Source organism: Coturnix japonica, chromosome 1 (genome assembly GCF_054131305.1).
Source record: "Coturnix japonica strain WE chromosome 1, WE-NBRP24, whole genome shotgun sequence".
In the NCBI taxonomy this organism is placed as follows: domain Eukaryota; kingdom Metazoa; phylum Chordata; class Aves; order Galliformes; family Phasianidae; genus Coturnix; species Coturnix japonica.
In genome coordinates this window covers 6,996,738-7,009,691 of record NC_140663.1, presented here as the reverse complement: position 1 = coordinate 7,009,691, position 12,954 = coordinate 6,996,738, and the positions used below count along the sequence as shown (strand labels likewise).

At 35.7% G+C, this 12,954-nt stretch overlaps 1 long non-coding RNA gene across 1 annotated transcript in view; it reads left to right on the top strand.

Moving 5' to 3' along the window:
• Nucleotides 1-6,268, top strand: part of LOC146762258 (uncharacterized) — a 38,707-nt gene extending 32,439 nt beyond the window's left edge. The window contains exons 2-3 of the long non-coding RNA XR_014947815.1: nt 5,300-5,383; nt 6,129-6,268. This is a non-coding gene — a long non-coding RNA (uncharacterized LOC146762258). The remainder of the gene's footprint in view (nt 1-5,299; nt 5,384-6,128) is intronic.
• The last annotated feature ends 6,686 nt before the right edge of the window (nt 6,269-12,954 follow it).

The window sequence follows — 12,954 nt, the reverse complement described above, 5'->3', positions numbered from 1 at the left end:
AATATCCTTTACATTAATTCATATCTTTTTTTCTCAGGAAGCTCTGTTATTATGAAAGCAGTTACTCTACAATTATTCAGTGTTGAGCCTTACACTGGATGATAAGAAAACAAGCCAAAAAAATTATCAATCACTTCTGAAAGACAGAAACATGTAACTTCACACTGTAATGTAGCTGTCTGGAAACAACCATTTCTAGTACCACATACCAGGAAGTCTGTGGTAACAAATGGGTTTAATAGTAGGAAAGATTAGGAGAAGCACAGCTGAAGATCAGTGCTTCTGTTTAGAATCATAGAATCCTTAGAGTTTCAAGGGACCCTCAGAGGTAATCTAGTCCGACTCCCCTACAATGAACAGGGATATGCACAGGTAGACTAGGTTTCCCCAGGGCTTGATCCAGCCTTGCCTTGAAGGACTCCAGGGATAAAACATCAACCACCCCTCTGGGCAACCTGTTCCAGTTAAATCATGCACAGTTGTAAACAGTCATTGTGGACAAAAGAAAAGGAAAATAATAATAATAATAATAAAGAAAAAACAGTTATTTCATAAAGACCAAAGAGCTGGGGAGCTGAGGTAAATAAACCGTGTATTACTGCAGCTCATTTAATTTCATCTTCATAGGCTGTATTGTGGGAAGCAGGCTTCAGTTCCCATTTGAGATAAAAAAACAGGAGTATTATCAGAACTTTGGAGTCCTCCAGTAGGAATAAACATCTTTGTAAACATAATTTTTAACCACTGGCCCTGAATGCTTAGATATTTAGTGTTCAAGGTCAAAATATTACTTGCTAAGATTATTTGATTAAGATTTGATTTGATTAAGATTACTTGCTAATCCAATTGCAAGTGCAGCAGAGATCTAAGATTTGCAGAACTCGTGATGTGTCTCTTCTCCAGGAAGTAAGGTTTCCAGGGAATGAAAAAAAAAAAAAAAACCAACACCAGGAGATATCTTTTTTAGAAGTGATGTATACTATGAAGAATGGTGTACTAATAAAAAGTATTGCCTCCACATGAGTCAGTTAGCATCATTACAAACACCCTGTGATTGCCTGGCTTACTGCTCATAGTCAAAAAGTTCTCATCCAAATCAGCCTCTGTTTATTACATTTCTGCTGGTTGATAGACTTTGATGAAAAAGTTTTTTAATAGCTTGGAAAAAAGAAACTATAGTATGACTCAAAAACAGCTTATAAATAAGACACTAAAGTGTCTAGGGACAATCAAAAAGTAACTTAATTAAAGTTCAGTGAGTAAAAATAATTTAAAAAAATAGTTTTTGGTTAAAAAAAAAAAAAAAGTGAAACCTCTTCTTTCCATATGGTTTGACATATCTTCTATCTAGGCTTCTTCAAAATGTGTCAAGAAATACTATTGTGGGCATATTATACAACTTGGCTGTTATGTTTTTAACCTTAGGATAAGACAAGAAGACTCTCTGGGTATGAAAAGTGAGCAAGAGTTTCATATCTTTCTGAGACGCATCACAAGAAATTTGAGAACTTATCACCCTCTCCTCACAATAAATAAATACACAAAAAAATGAATAATTTAAAAAGTTTTTACTTGAGAAGCCCAATTGTCATTATCTAGAAAACACCAAAATGAGAAGTAACATCCATTTATAGTGAGTACCTTTGGAAAATAAACATCTTACTGGCTTCAGTCACAGAGATAGCCCATCAGTAACACTTCAGGATCCTCATTGTGCTGAGCCACAAACAACTGAGATTTACCTCTGTTCTATCTCAGAGAGCTCTGCTCAGTACTACATCTCGTGCAAAAAAAGGATGTCTTCAGCAATTATTTTACCTTGTCTCAGGTTCTCACAAGAAAAGATGGTTAAACATACCAGAAGTTTGGTGCAATTCTTCCCAAACTTCTAAAATGTCTGCTGAAATTATGAACTTCAACAATAGCAAAATCCATTAGCAGGTACTCTGAGGTATATTTGCACCTCAATACATTCTTGTCTTCCAGCATGCTAGAGAGAAAGCTTCTTTTGGCAGACCAGCATCTACATCTACCCTCTCTGAGGAGCCTGAGAAATCCTTATTAACTTAAATCTGTGTCTTCAAGGTAATTTTGCCAAAAGTTCATAGTGTCTCAGTTGAGGTATCCACTATGTTTTCAGTGCAACATGGACACACCTGACATAATCTGGGGCCTGGTCCCGCAGGTCTCTGACCTATGTGGAGTCTAGCCACAGAACTAAGTACCAGGCTTTTCAAACATGCTTAGTCCCTGAAATATGTTGAGTTCTGCAGTACCGCAATAGCAGCTCTTTGCAGAAGAACTAGCTAATTTAAAACTTGCTCAGATAAAACTGTGATGCAGTTACTTATGTAAAATTCATGAGTTATGAATAACCAGCTTTGGTAAGCTTCTCCTGTGACTGCAGTATATGCACATTTTGACATGACAGTATTCTGCTGCATTCTGATCCACACCACCTATACCGGTCTGGTGCTACTTCTGATCTTCAGTCACAACGCAAAAGGATAGAGTCAAAAATCATCAAAACACCAGTCTATCTAGTGAGACCAAAGAAGGACCACCAAGTTTTTTGTGTGTCTTTTTCCTATGTTACTTTCTATATGATACCTAATAATTAGAAAATAAATAATGTAATTTATGGACATAGATTCCCATGGACTCATCTAATTCCGGAACTTTATAATAATCCTACCTCCAAACGAGTGAGCTCATCTCAGAGCTACATGAAACAAGGTCCCTGCAGTGTTTTAGCTCTCCTTACAGAAAAGCATTACTAGCTTAATCTAGTCCCAGTTTTCAAAATATGGTGCAGAATGTAAACAGAACACTTACAGTATGTGGTCTGATATAGTGAGGAGCAGCATCTACTTTTAGACTCTTTGCATTCTCCTACTTATTATTTTCTGGCCTCAATAAGGCATATTTTCCTGAATTCAAGGTCTCCTTTACTGTGACAAATTAAGAAGTGCCAAATAAATTACACATTGAGAAGTGGGTGTGTGTCTGTACAGATGTGACAAGTGCATAAAAAGTTTGAAGAAAGATTAGTGTACATCAGTTTTATGGTCTACCTTTTTATTTAAATGAAGCTCTAAAAAGTGATCCAGTGACCTCAAGCACTGACTCCTTTGGAGGAAATCTGGCAGTAACTTATTCTGCATGAACTGCAGCTAAATATACAGAGGAATAACTCACTTATAAATGAAGTTATATTGTGGTAGTCATGGATCTGTTGCCATGCCACCAGCCTTAAAGCAGTCAAGCAATTTTGTTATATAACTAACAACAGTTAAAGGAATATTTTAATCTGTAGCTGGTGTGCTTGCAAAAAAGTTATTTTAACAGCTCAGACCATGAATTTTCTACTGGTTTACTGATTAAAATGTTAATTACCTCAGTCTTTGACGATACTTTATTTAATAGCTAACACTTCATATTATTGTCCCCAAAGAATTCTAAAAACTGTTGTTAGAATCCTAGTTTAATTTATAGAAAATTCACCCACTATTCTAATCTTTATATAGTTTTCATGCTCTGATTTGTATCAACATTTCATACACTTATTTCTTTTTCTTTAATAACTGCCATATATGAGTTACTGAATTTAAAATCTGACGTATAATTAAGTCTTTTCTTTACAGGAGCTATATCGTAGAGCCATTCTGTATCTTTTAGAGTTTCTAATGCCTCTGACTTCTCACATAACTTTTCTCTCCTGCAAAGTTTGTTCATAATCGTCACTAGCAAATGCAAAGACTGAGAAAAATCTTTGATCAAACCCAGCTATTATCATTTTACTTTGAACAATAAACTGAAAACTTGTTAATGTGTGGGTCAGGGTGGTTCACAGACTATTAATGACTTGAGAGTTTTGTGAGCAGCAAGCACCAGAGACTGTGGATGTAGCATGCTCAGCCATGAGCTTAGTAGTATTTAACAGCTCCAAAACTTAAGAAACTCAGATTTATGTATTCTGTATAGTCAGATTTTCCACTGAAACCTTTTTCTGTTTGTTTGTTTTGTTTTTAATTTTTTTCATATGCATCTTGATCCCAGGCCCCTTTTTGAACAATGTTATCCATTTCAAATTCTGCATGACACAGTCTTCCGTTTCTGAAAATTTTGACTGAAGAAAGAATTACCAAGAGGACATATTATCTCAGCAAGAGTCAGTGTTTCTAAGCCATTACACTTGCTGTAGTACCTCACAGTTTTCTGCATATTATCATCCATCACAGGTTTTATGGTAATGAATAAATGATTATCAAATATTATGACACTTCATTTCTCTAAGAAGTGCCTAAAATATAAATATAATGATTGCAAAAATGGCATCTCTTGAGAACAGCCTCTAATAGATACAGCTGACAATATTCTGTGACATGTCAATTGAATTTTACACCATGCAAAACAATTATCCAAGGAAAATGTATTGAAAATGCAATTACACGGCAGAGAAAAACTAAAATATTGTAAGCAGTGTTCAGTGGTGTTATAAGATATGTATGTGGCTTGCTAGCTGTCTCAGACATGGGCTTTTTCCACTGTCAGGTATACAAATTTCTGGATTCTTCACGCTGTTACTTAAATAACTAAATTAGAATTTAACTTAGTAATGCAACTGCTTCCCAGATGAATGATTTAGAATGCTAAACTAAGTTGAAAAGCATCCTTGTTTTCTCTAATTAACTTCCATAGAGGTGCATTTTATACAGTGTTATCCCTTATGAAAGCATTCTTCATTTGTCTCTTTAGATTATAATCTAATGAGCTGTGGGATACTCTATAAGACTCTTAATATACAAAATTAAAAGTTTTGGAAATTTGACCTGTAAAGAAAGTACCTATCTGGTTCCTTAGACTGTGATTTCAGCTAGTGCCACTAAAGAGATGAGAACAATTTGTCCATATCTTCACATTTTGCAAGAAGTAGAATACAGTAAGAAGAAGGTAATTTAAACAGAGAAAGATGGCTATAAATGTGATGCACTGTGTTTAAGCAGTAACCATTATTACTAAATGTAAGTTTTGAATATGAAACATGACCTAAATATGCCTCTGGAATGTACTTTTAAGAGTTTATTCAAAACTATTTTACCATTTTTATGTTAATACTATACTTGAAGTTTAAGGCTCTTATTAATCACTAAAAATTGTAACTTGAAAGCAATTTGCATAAGAAACCCCATTTGAATAGGGACACTTTCATTATTTTCTTTATTCTTATCCACATTGAAAAGATTTATTTAATCTGGAATGTTGTACTGAACAGCTGTTACTTTGAACTTTCCTTTAGATGCAATTAGAGGATTGAAGAACAGAGATGATTCTTGAAGTTCTACTAGAAACAATTTACATTGACTTAACCACCCAATTTCAGGTAAGGAAGGTAAACTATAAAGACATAACTGTATGCATATGTAGTTCTGGAGTGGCAGTAGAGAACAGCACAGAAAAGGAGAATGACTGCATAATTTAAATTATGCTAATACAACTCTTTCTGGGACTGATTATACTCATTCTCCTTCTGCTTTGTACAATACTGAACTTGCTTTTTTATGGTCAGATTCAGACTTATTCTCCTGAAACAACTTTAAAAATGGGTGAAGTTTTTCACCTCACTTTTCTTGAGGGAGATAAAATAGCAGCAGCAAGTATTCAGTATTACTGAAATGTACAGAGAGTATGTTATAAAGAAATTAGAATTTTCCAAAGTATAATATCACAGTATCACACAGTATCACACAGTATCACAGTCTCGTGCAGGTTGGAAGGGACCTTAGAGATCATTGAGTCCAGCCCCCGGGATTCGAGCCTCCTGTGTAGCACAACGGCACTTCTACCACTTGTTCCACAGGGGGATTAGAACCCGGGCTCTGGTGTTGCAAAGTGGCATTCCTACCATTGTGCCACCGGGGCACATATTCCATTTTGCAATTCATAAACTTTCATTTAAAAAGCATGCATGGTAAATGTTTTAATTTGATTTTAAAAACAAAAACAAAAAAAAACAACAAAAAAAAAATCAACTTGTTATCCTGCTTCCCTAATACTGTTATCATTCTTACCCCTAAGTACTCTTGTATTTCACTGCTTATTTATACACATTCCTTTGCATTTAGCAGGTATGGTGAAAAGCTGTGATTGCCCCACCTAAAACTGACTGGATGTGCAAAGCTCTCGATCAACACTCTGAGAAAGAATAGTACCAAAGCAGCTCCTGGACACCTTATTCCATATCACTTTCCAGAAAAATAACCACACCAACACCAGTGTTTCTGGCACAATAATTTCCAGATTTTTCTTTATAAACTTGGGTAACCTATTTTATATCTTGCACATCAGTCTTTGCTAGTGGGGCATGAGTATGTTTCACGTGAGCATAGTTGCTCTGCATGTCCCATTAGACCAGAACTCTTGCAGCAACCTGAAGCTTTATCATCATTTCCCTTGGCAACTATTGTTTCCATCAAGACCTTCCATGAAAAGAGAAGGAACTTCATAGAAAAGCAGCTAAATTAAAGGAGGAATACACTTTTGCAATTTAGCAATAAAAGTATAAAAGTATAACTACAATGAGCAATGCTCAAATTTGTTCATAATGCTGAGCATGCTACTGGAAACGATTGAGAAAGGTCTTTGGTTTCGCTTTCTGTGTATTTCCAGTGTTTTGTCTGCCATCTGCCAAATGTTCTTACAAGACTGTGGAATCACTGAATGATGGAGGTTGATAGAGATCTCTGGATCCACCTGGCCCAACCCATGCGCAAGCAGGGACATCAGAGCTAGGTGCCCAGAACCATGTCCAGGTGGCTTCTGGAGATCTCCAAGCAGGGACTCCACCGTCTCTCTGGGCATCTGCATAGCACAGAAGCACATCTTGATATTCAGATGGAACCTCTTATGCCCTATGCCTCTCATTCTGACACCGGGCTGAAAAAAGACTGGCTCTGTCCTCATTGTAGCATCTCTTCAGGTATTTATAGATGATGAGATCCCTCCAAGACTCCATTCCTTTATTCTGATCCTTGTCTGCAGAGCTGCTTTCCAGATGTGTGGTCTCCAACATCTCCTAGTGCCTGGGTTGTTCCTCCCCAGGTACAGAATTTCACACTTCTCCTTGTTGAACTTCAAGAGCTTCTTGTCAGCCTATCTCTCTAGACTGTCAAGGTCTGTAAGGACCTTATTCAGATGTAGTGGCACTGTAATAGTGCACAAAATTTCATTTGTCTGTATTTCAAAAACATTAGCCTATTTTTTTTTTCAAATGCCTGACATTTCTTGAAAATGAAAAGTACGTGTTAGTGACTGTTTCTTTTATTCATTGGAGGAGTATCTGATTCCCAAGTCTAATTACCTAGACTGATATTTGACTGCATTTCTGTTTAAAACTGATTTCAGTTATCTTAATAAAAGATTTCCAACATAATTCACTGAAAATGGTACCCGACAGTCTGTGGTATTCGATGTCACATAATTTTATCTCCTAGTTTTGTAGTCTCTTGTCACAAGGGATGGACACTTTCTAAACCTGTGATTTAACATGAGGTCCTCAGGCTTGTAGTTCTCTTGACTCAGACTCTGTTCCAGTACATAGTCCACAGTTTCACTACTTGTACCATAAGGACAAATGCAGCTAGATTTTACTGGTCTCGTGCTTCTTTAAATATGATGGGACAGATGTAATTCCACTGTGCCAGTGCAGCCACTGTTTATGTCCAAATGGACTGCTTTTGCAAATCTCCATCTCTGTAAGTGATATATCACTGGAATGGGCTACATGGCAGGGTACTCAAATTTAGAAAGCCTAACAGAGTGGGAAAGGCAATCTATTTCAGTAATGTGAAAGTTAAAATAACAGATCTCATGATATTCTGCAGATATCCACATAAGATGAAACCTTATTTTGGTGGATCTCCCTGATCTAACAGATGAGGCTGGATAGTGACCAGAAGTAAATTATGCATTTTAAAACAGCAGTAATGAATCATTGGCATAACCTGCCTTGGGAAAGAAGAAATCTTAGATACCTGAAAATGTGAAGGTCTGAATGAACATTGTGAAATTTAACGATAAATAAATAAATACATTATATATATATATATAAATAACATAAATTCTGCATTTAAAGTAATATATTTTTTTAAAAAGTCTGAAGCATGAGCTAATTTATCCTGCTATTAGAAACAGATCTACTTTTCTTTTAGAGTCAATGGACTCATTAAAATTATGCTTAACAACAGTTTGTTTTCTTTCATTTTCTATTACTTTTTATCTTTGTCCTTATTCTTAAGTAAAAAATGATCATCCATATTCCAGTTAATTTGCTACTCTCCCATCACATTAAACTTTTCAACCAAAGCTGTTTATCTTTCCAAAAGAGATGCCTTGTTACCATTACATAACTTAAGGTTGGTATGGTAAGGTAAAGTCTACAGGCATCTTTTGAAGGAATTTGAATTGACTGTGTCAGTTGGTCAAATCTAATCTGACAGATTTTACTGCCTCTTCACTCAAGCAAAGCATTACATGGCACCAACAGATTATTCTTCATTTAACAGTTTAAGTGTTTGATATGATTCTCATCCTCTCAGTTCTCTCCACCACTGTAAACTTGTTATAGCCTTATTAATACATACCTATTCACACTTTATTTATAAAACTGAATGTATCCAATACATCATGAAGTCAAAAATGAAACATCTGAGATGAATGCTCTCAGAGATATCGTCTGATTTTTTGGTAATCCTGTGTGAAGCCAGTAGCTGGACTCAGTGATCCTTATAGGTCTTTTGCAGCTAAAGATATTCTATAATTATTACCTTTCTCAATGACAGTACCCAACATACTTTAATATCAAACATTAAACAGAAGTCTTGGACAATCATCTACTTATCTTGAGAAATTACTGATGTTTTTGTCTTCAAACAGATGTAGCTTTATGTGTTCTAAAGAAGCAATTTTTATGGTTATTTTTGTACTATTCCTTTTAATCTGCAGATTCAAATCTGCCTCTGAAGTAGTGAAAATTCTTTATTTCAAAACTAAGAGAATGCAGTAATTAACTTTTGTTATCTAAGTCTTGTTTTGTGACAGAATGACAAGGCTGCTTTCGTGATCTCACTGAAAATTCATTTATCATAGCTTTGCAGCAAAAGATGGAAAATTGTAAATGGCAAGAAGATGCAAGAGTAATTTCCTGTACTTGAGATGTGACGTAGAAAAGATTGTTTGCTTACAAATTAAAAAAAAAAAAAAAAAAAAAAAAGTTATCAATAATGAGTATATAGAATGATTGTAAGTCTAAAATATTTAAATGAAGTTGAATGCTTTCAAGATTGCTGGTAACTGTTCCTACTAACTGTTATTTAATGTGCAAGTGGTGTGATGTTTATCACACTCTGTAGCATTGCTGAGAAGAAAAAAACCATCATTTTAAACCCTGTTTTCCTCCACACTTCAGTCTCCATAATAGAACAAATACACAGGAGTTTTGTAGGTTGTTTTGTTGATGTAGATATTACTGCCACTCAAAATTTCAATAGTGGAACTAATTCAGGTCAGATCACCAGTGGAGGTCACTCAAAAAGCATTCAGGTATTAAGCATATCATCAATTTTGCCTCTTTATCTAACCTATATACTTATATATATACAACTGCTAAGGCACAAAGTACCGGCTCTTAACCATAGAAAAGTGAAATATTAGTATTGTAAACAAAATCTCTTATCTATTTAATATCTTAATAAATATCTATCTATTATAGTGCATGTTATGAATTCCCCATAACATAGGCCTAGTGATACTATGCTTTCAGTCCATGAAATTTTATACTTATATGTAAATAATATTAAAAAGTTATGTATGTGTATGATTTGCACATTATATAAATAGTAAAAGTACATATATTTTTATGTGTGCATGTGTATTTATAGATTACTATAAACTACATGCATCCATAATGTATCATAAAGATATACACAGTATACTACTCAATTCCAAGGATGCAGTAAATTGTCACTCAAAGAGAAGGGCATTACTCATGGGAATAAATATCTCATAAAGCAGAGTCTTTGCTTGGAAAACATTGAAGTTTTCTTGAAGTCATCTTGATTTCATGCTCCAGATTTGCTGTTAGGTCTGTACCCAGGAGAACCTTCCTCCTGCAGGATGTCCGGCTGGCTTCTGTGACAGAGAGAGATTCTCCATAGCAGGCTCAGCATGGGGTAAGTGTTCAGAAGAGTTGTTTGACAGTTTGGAACTTGGTACATGTTGTTTTCTTCTTCCTCATCATCTGCTTGTTTTCAGACCTGAGCTGATTCTTTATCTTTTAACGGTCCCTTGTTCTGTTGTTGTTTCTCTTACATTCTAGACAGATCATCTCATTGGAATTCTTTTATTTATTCTGAAAGACCTTGTAAGAAACTCAAAATCCTCTTTATCATATCTGAGCTCTTCAGTCCAAGCTGTCCCATGGCATCAGTGTTAGCTTCTCAGCAATAGACATCATTACCTTATTTTGTTTTAACTTCTTAAGGTCTGCAAATGAGGAAGAAAAAGTTCATAGGGCATGTATGTTTTTGCCATAGTGTAGACAAAATTTGTGTCAGTATATTTTCTTATGGAAACAAAACTAACAACAACAACAAAAATCAAATTTCGAACTAATTTAATATCCAGAAAGAAGTATGAATGATCTGTCAGCAGGACTCGTAGTACTTTGCCCCAAGATAATGATAAAGATAACAAGAGGCTGGAGAGGTCTGCTCAGTGCAAAGGCCATATTGCAAATTCACTGACTATGAGAGATGTATAAATAGCATCAAGAAATTTTCTGCTTTTCAAAAAAAAAAATAAATAAATTATAGATGGTCTGAGCCTGAAGGAGAGAAGAAGAGTGTGAGAATGTGGGGAAAGAAAAGCAGTATAAACATCTACATCAGTTCCTCAACCATGGCCACATATTATACGCTGATGTTACGAAGTGCTCAATTCCTTGTGCTGTATTCTCTTGGCCCCCATCTACACAGTTTGTCTACAAACATGCAAACTGAATGCAGGTGATTGATACTATGGCAGAAGCTATTATCATTAATGTGTTTTTATTCATGTTATAATATGAATACAATTATCTATCATTTAGAAAATATTTGAACTTATTTTGTCATTCTCTGAAAGTTTTAAGAGTTGTTTAATAAAACACTGCTTCTAGGTGATTTCTGTACTGTATCTCTCACCTCATTTGGCCATGACCAAGCACATATGAATAAACGTACAGAATATTCTTCCCTTATTCTCCATATGAAGGAAGAGAATGAATGAATTGGATCTTGTTTCTGCTTTTTTTTTTGAAGTTTTGAGGAGGTACAATGTTTGGATTGATATCAATCAGTCTCCCAGGAACACATGAAAAATAAGCACAAGCTGAATGCCTATCTTCATTACTAACCCCTAGTAACTCCTTATTTTCAAGCCTAGAGCAAACAAAATACCATCTTTATCTTGGGAGAAAAACTGCAGCATGAAAATTGGTAGCATGAGTCTTTCTCCTTCTGGACAGTCAGGCTACTTTAAGCACATCAGCAATTCTGCTGACAAACAATCCCATGCTTAGGCTTAAAAAGCAGACCTAGGACAGATTTTTACTGAGCTACAGGAACTGGGAAACTCTGTCTTTATCCAGGCAGGACAAACACCTCACAAACAAGCTATAAAGGAACATTCTATGAGCAGGTGACTCCTTTCTCCATCAGCAGCATTTGCAATATCGGAAGCAAAGGTGAGGGACCAGGTGGAGAAGTGAAGCCTAGTGTTGTCAGGTGGCTGACAAACAGAAAAGGAAAAAATACATGGGAGTTTATATACCAGTTATTGATATCAGTACGGCCCTTGTGTCTGCAAGAAATCTTGTCTGCTCCTCTTTCCTTTCTCCTTACCTCTCTTCAAACATCTTTCTGTTATTGTGCAGAGTAGCAGGAACAGACAAACCCCTAGCTCACCATAACACGGCAGAACAGAGGGATGAGGATTCATACAGAACCTGGCTCTCATGAGGATTGTCTGCCTCTCTGTAAAGAAGTGGAGTTGGGTTGCTGCTCTTTCACCTCACTCTTTAGAGAGCTTGTTCTTACCCACCCCCAAGGTATCTTGTAGAAACCTGCTTTCTCTCCTAATCTTAATTACAGCCACAACCGTCTTCAGAATCTTTTAGCTGCATGCTGACATTTCCAAGGTAAAGTTCTCACTTTTTTTTTTTTTTTTTTTTTTTTAAATAACCAATCTATATTATTCATAGGGTGGAGGGAATCCCTTCTTGAAACTCTGAGTACAAGGGAACAGTCAATAGTTTAATGGCAATGTAAATGTGTGCAGGATTCACATTTCTTTGAGGGAGGAAACTAATGAGCTCAGCTGCTCAGACAGGGGAACAGCTGCTTCAGCTGTCTTGTGTATTTCACACATAGTACATAAAAGTATTTTGTCATTGCAGCTGTCACCAGTCAATCCATCACCGGTCAATCACCATGTCACTTTGATGAAAATCATGCTATCTTATTGCATCATGAACTGTACATTTGAAATCTCACGTGATGCTTGAGACTAACATACACCTAACACATTTCAATTCTTGAGGGGAAAAAAAAAAAAAAAAAAAAAGTACCAAAGAGATACAAAGAGATATGTCCTCTTTGAAAAAGTTCTCTCCTTCTTCTTGGAATGAGTTTTCCTCCTCCTTCACCTTATCTATATGCCTTAGCAGTGGCCCTAAAACATTATTTTTCTTCATCTTAGACTTTGCATGGCCACTCAGTATGCAGTCAGTGGTTATACAGAAACAGCCAAGGTTATGCAGTAAGTTTGGCTAGGACATCTCAGCATGGTTCAGAATATGCCTTCAAGAAGAAACCACTCATTCAGTTTTTCTTCCCTCAATCTCCTATTACTTGTCTC